Raw genomic sequence first — 6,565 nt, 5'->3', positions numbered from 1 at the left:
CGTTTCCTGTCGTCCAGGATGCCTACATACTGTTGTGTGCCATGTTGCACACAAAGTGGGAACAAGGATGCTCAAGGGGCAAAGGTAAGAATGCTAGAAGTCAAAGTATTAATGCTTATTGCGTGTCGCGCGCGCGAGTGTGCGTGCCGCGCGTGCGTGTCGCGCGCGCAGCGAATCGTATCCGTGTAAAATTCGTTCACGTAACAATGACAACAACAAATTATGTCCGTGTGATATGAAAGGGGTTACCAAAGAACTGCCTGCTTGTCTCAATATGCCAGAATTACCTCGCGCTAACGCAGCGGCGATTGCGGACTACTACTTCGGTGATCGGCGCGAACGCGATCGAAGCTATAAAAAGAATTACAGCGAATGCTGAATGGAACGGCCAGCGCTCGTGCGTGTAATACTGATAAATTAGCGTTCGTGATTGCTGGTCCGGTGTTTGAAATTATTTGATCCTCGGAAGGCAGTAGTGTCAACTGGCTGGAACATAAAGGGTGCAACCGCTGTGTTTACATGCTTTGCGAGTTCAAGGCGAACGTCGATGCTACAGTTCATGTCCGGACGTACTTTATGTACTGTTTGAAAGATTCCGCTTTTTACATTGTCACAACGAAGAGAAGTTTGCACGCGATGTAAGCATTCTGCGTTCACACCAAATGCAGGGCAAAATGAGTTCGAGTGGTCGCGTGAACGAACTCCGTGCCGAACACGAACCATCGCTTGATCCGCGATTTTTCTTGCCACACACTTGTCACAATGACGATTATCTGTCCAAAAGCACACGCAAAAAAAAAAAAAAAAACGCTGCGCAAAAAAAGATGCCTTTCTAACGAAAAAAGATACATGGAAAAAGACGCAGTTTAGGTACATGTATTGTATGCCTTAGTTCTGCAATTAGCGCAATAAATGATTATTGAGCATTTTCAGTGCATAATTGAGGAGGTAGAACGAAGGGGAGGAGGGGGTAGCTGTTTCGTAGACATTGTTCTCTGGGGTGTACCACCGTTGTACCATGTCATTTTATCAAGTATTTCTTTGCTACCTTCCTTAGGTGAACCTATCGTATCGTACTTACGATTACAAGCTAGCACACACTTTCAGTACGAAAAACAAGTTAAAGAGGTTGTTTTTTCCCTCCATGGCAATCATCACATCATCTCATTTTTGCAGGTGTCATTCCACTGCATTCCTGATGGTGAAGAAGCTCGCAAGGCATGGCTGATTGCCATGAAAAGGGACCCCCCCCATTCAATGTCAGGACCGCCAGAGTTTGTTCGCAGCACTTTACTTAGGTTGACAGTGTACGGGTCTGCATTCTTTTTCCGGCTCCGGTAGCAGGCACAACGCACAGCAACAGCAGGACCAGCGACACTGAAAGCAAACAACAGACCCGTGAAATTCAATACAGGCACAGAAACATTACCTGTTCAAGAACTAGACTAGTGCTTACAAATAAGAGAAGTGGAGAAAGCCGTCATTTAGACCTAAATTTGAATACTGTGTGACGTGGCCTTTAATGCAGACCCTTGGGAATAAACAGGACGGCTGGTAGTTGAAGCATTTATGACGATTATAAAAATAATCCAAGATGATTTACGTAGTGTGCAACTAGAGCACCATGGTCTTTGACCATGTTAGAGACTACAGTACCTGTTCTGCATAACAAGAGAGTCCTTAAACACTCCATAAGTAGTATACACGTTAACAAGCGTGGGTAAAATAAATTAACAGAGTCTTCACACAGACAAAATAAATGAAACGAGCGCCACAAGCAAAGGTGACGAAAATATGACAGCCTTTTTAATGACCCTCGCACAAACAATGCGCTTGCGCATGATGCGTTCAGGTGTGCTTTCACGCGACAGAAAGCGCAACCCGCAGTCCATAGCGTTAGTCCTATAAAAATTAATCACCAACTGTGTTCGATCGTTTGTAATCTGCACATTCATTATCGTGGCAAGAATTCCTTAGTATTTATTTTTCATTCAAAACGCTTCCATCAATCGAAAAGTTGAATCGCGGAAGAGCGAGCATTCGTCAATGTTTTTTCACTTTCATAAGGACGATTTACCGCACTGTTTGTTGCAAAACACGATACCCCAGTGCTACTTGAACAAACAAGAGCCGTGAGCCAAATATTTATTGCATAAAATAAGAAACGCACAAGAAGTGAAACGGAACACGCGTTTGCGGCTGCCCGAGCGACTGATTTTTCAAAACTACGATTTGCGTGCGGCACCATTGATGGCTCGGTAAGCTTTAGAATATAATTCATTCTAGGCACCATTAAAGAACTTCTGCGCAAACTCAAAAGCACATACAAATAGCAACAAACCAAGAGTACTTACCCGGCGCACCGTTTCGTCTTCATCGTCGGCAGGCAAACGTACGATTCGGTGGCGAACTTGTAACTGCGCTCCTGGTGCCGTTGTGATTGCGTTTTGGACGCGTAATATGTCTCCGCGAAGCCAGACGGGAACCGGGGCAACGCAGACAAGTCCACACACCATTCATCAATCATTACGTGCGACAACACAGCACGAGACGTGCAGCGAGTCACCAAGAAGCGATAACACGCACGCGCAGCACCTTGTAGCACACGTATTCCCGACCGGCGCTATCCTTAAACATGGCGTCGAAGCTAGGGTTCGATTCGGCTGCGACAGAGGGCAGCACTTTTGCATAAGGCCTATTGTCTATCGACGTCAGTGGCAGGGAAGCGAGTAGATGTGCGGCCCGTTTTGTAGCGCAAGCTACACTGGCCGAGGTAGAGCCGTTTCGCGTGTACCTTGAAGCGCCGTGCTGCGCAAGCGCGAGGAGCATTGGATTGGATTGTATTGCATTGCATTGGATTGGATTTAAACTGGATTGTATTGAATTGGAAATCCAATCCAATTGGAGTACGGGTGTGTAGAGAATTGGGTCTGCACATTCTCCGGTCTGCGCATTCCAGAGGAGTGACGTGATAGCCGCGGCAGACGCACTGGCGCCGGCGCGTGCCCAGCTGTACGCCTCCGTTGTGCAGTAACCAATACATCATGTATACATTATCAATGAACAAATAAACTCTTTCTGATTGTGACTCTGACTCTGTGCCGGAACCACTTGATAGCCGTTTCGCGTGGCTCCTGGAGATCCGTGCTGCGCAAGCGCGAGGATCAGGGACTGGACTGGACTGAATTGGATTGGAAATCGTTTTAGCAGCAATAAGCATGACGATCAGCTGATCCTAGACAACCAAATCTGAGAATAACTAGGTGAACCTTAGCTCACGCTACGTATATCCTGGCATAGCCGAGCTAAGCCACTGCTATTTTTTTTTCCCACCCCCAGCTGCTGGAATGTTGAAGCAAACTGACATGTTTTGGTGACCTAGTGTTCTATAAGAGCCACACGAAACAGGAGAAAAATATCCTTTACACCTACAACATCCAGAACGTGGAACGTGTGTGCATGCCTGCTCGCTGCCTTACCCGCCCAAGGTGAACCACGTGTGACGAGACAAAAAAAAACAAGCAGAAACAACAATACAGCTGCATGCGGAACCGCGAGAAATCTTACTTCGGCCTGTGAAGTACGCTTCCCTGACTTGGATGTGTTATAAATGTTTGGTGGCCTGCCCCCTCCGCCCTCGCACTTTGCGACGAAGTTTTTGCCTTTTGTATTTCTAATAAATCTCACACCCCGTACGGCACAAGTCCTAGCCCATTTTACATCCGCAGAAATTGTAACTAGAGTCCATCACGCACAAGAGATTGGAAATCACTTCGCTTACTACGCAAAAGTTCGAAGGCTTTGTATCTGCTAGAATCACCTTGGTGCAACATTTTTTACCTGCACGCTGCAGGAACCTGAAGAAATATGTTTTTTTCATGTTATCAAAATTAGCGCTATTTTGCAAGGTGACTTTTTTAGGTGTTTGTGTCTTATTTTCATTATTTGTCTTTAGATTGAACTTGCTTATACGTAAATCATTTCGTTCATGGTATGGCTACCTTATTTTAAAAATGATCATTGAGGGTAGCGCATCACCAGCGCCCGTTTTTGTGCAACTTGAATGTAGCTTCTTCCGATTTCAAATGTTTTGCCTTCACCAATGCTGGTATGCAAGATTACTCATAAAACACTGATATTTTGTACACTTCACTTTATTTTAAAAACAGAGAGCTATTTTACACTAATTATGTTTAGTTACAACCACTTCTAAAATAGCATTCTTGTGCTGCATATATATGACGACCCTCGGGCTTATACGAGTGGATTCAGTAGACATATCAACTCTCTCTCTCTCTCTCTCTCTTTGCCTGGTCATAGCAGTTCTGAGGAGATTTGAGCAGCTTGGTATTTTATTTGATCATAGAATGCCTATCGCGGGAGCAGTTTTGGGCACCCTGTAACTGCTCAAAGCTGCTCTGAGCAGCCAAAGAAAGAGACCTGAGATTGGCTTAAAGGGAAGGTGAAGCGGTTTTAGAATTAAAAGAAAAGTTGACTAGCAGCAAGTACACATTGAATAGTTCATGTGTACGAAATATTTTCGCAATACATGCAATAGAAGTGGCGCAATGAGCAAACAAAAGTGGCCCGATGCCCCTCCCCCATCTCGCCGCGCGATGCCGGAAGACCGATGAGCGCGGGCGAAAACCGGCTGAAAAACGTCATACCTGGACTTCCGGCTGGATCGGCCGCCTCGGCCATGCTCTTTTCGCCGTGTTTCCTTGTGAATGATACTTGTTGTTGTTGTGGTGGATAGCACTCATTTGTACAATTTTCGTGTACAAAAAGTATGCACGAATGCCAAACGAGGCATACGTTATCATGCCGTATTCCTAAGCAGAATAATGCCACGCCAAAACGCTTGATAACATACTCAAGCGACAGCCGAGGTGGCTGTGCTTGATGACAGAGAATATACTACACTACGTTAAATACTTTGTAAACCGCTCCAATGCGTTTTTTTTTTTTGATGCGATGGACGTGAATGTTCACATTAGATTCTAGATTTAGGAAGGATGGGGAATACTGCTGTACCTTGGGCGGGGGTGTTTCGTTCCATTCCAGAAACCAAGTCACATTTGTTCAGGAAATACTTGTTTCGTTAAACGCGTCGGTTTTCTTTCCCTATGGGCTCAGGACAATGTTAAAAAAAACAATTTTTGGCGAAACTAAAACAAGGGGCCAATCCTGATAGAAGTTCTCTCCCGGCTAAGAGGAAACAGTATTCCTACAAAGTAAAAGAACCAAGACAACCAGATTACTTATTTTGCAAGTATACATGTCACGATAAGGTGATGTTTGTCTGGAATTAAAAAAAAAAAACACCACTCCGAACCACCGCCGTGTCATAATTTGTGTTGACTGCGGGAGCCTAATTTTTTGCCCAAGATTCCGTGTGGCTGCATATTATAACCTGGCAAGCACTTGTTGTCACTCAACCTCAAGTGTGCTCCAGGGATAGTCGGTGATATATATAATGATGGTACTAAAAAAATTAGGAGCTAAGAGTAAATATACGGCCTCTGTCCGACTAGCGCGGTAAATGCTTAAATCTAGAAATGCTGAAACACGCCAACGATTATCACATTATCACAAACGTTTGATGATTGTTACCTAAAGTAACGTAACTACAACGTAACTGCCTTGTCCGACTGGTCTGTTAATTATAACGAGGTGGCCGTAATATTGTAGCACAATGCGCAACGCACAAGAGAAAATCAAGCCCTACTACAGCCAATAATGCTGAGCAGGCACTAGTATGCTGCAGTGTTTTCAGAATAAATGCATGTGAAGCAGTAAGACGCCACTCATCGAAGTGCAGCTAGCAATCGTCGAGGCGCCGTAGCGCCGCTGCCGAAATGGCGCGCGCGTGTGGGTCTGTGTACGTGGATGAGTAACGGGGCTGGGGTGGGCGACAACGAACAAAGGAAATGCGGAAGCAGAGTCTCCTTGTTGGTTTATGCGTGTACCGGCAAGATGTGTCTCGCATATACGTTTACAGCGCATGAACGCTATTTTATCGCGCAGTGCACGTACGTGCTTTTCGCTGGTAGATTGTTTATATAACGCCCATTAATCTTCGGCATAAATGGTTTTGTGTATAATAACAAACAGTTAAGGCAGTACCTAATATTAACATAAGGTATAAAATCCCCCTATGCTGGTTGCCTAATTCAAAAATATTTTGATGGAACCCAGTAGTCGACGTCACAGTCACTGCTTTGGGGTTCTCTGTCGTGTAAAGCAAATTTAAGCTCCAAGATAATTGAACCAACAGCACGGGAAATTATAAAACAAACTTCCAGTCATCTGCGAAAATTAAACTGCAAGGTAAATTGCCGCAAAGGCAACTGTGCGATCGTTCGCAATGCTTCCGACAACCCGCGCGGCCGAAGGCTGTCCTCCTTTGACGTCATGACGGGCGCAACCAATCAGGGGCGTCAAAAGACGAAAAGCGCGCGTCTTTCAAACGGGGCCGCGCTTTTTGCAAGATAAATGCCACTTGGACTCATGTACGATAAATGTCAATGTGATATTCGGAATCAGCGCGCAAGAAACTATATAA

This window comes from Haemaphysalis longicornis, unplaced genomic scaffold (assembly GCF_048455015.1).
Source record: "Haemaphysalis longicornis isolate Haplotype H1 unplaced genomic scaffold, Haemaphysalis longicornis Haplotype H1 scaffold_17, whole genome shotgun sequence".
NCBI lineage: Eukaryota > Metazoa > Arthropoda > Arachnida > Ixodida > Ixodidae > Haemaphysalis > Haemaphysalis longicornis.
Note: the sequence above shows the minus strand (reverse complement) of the source record.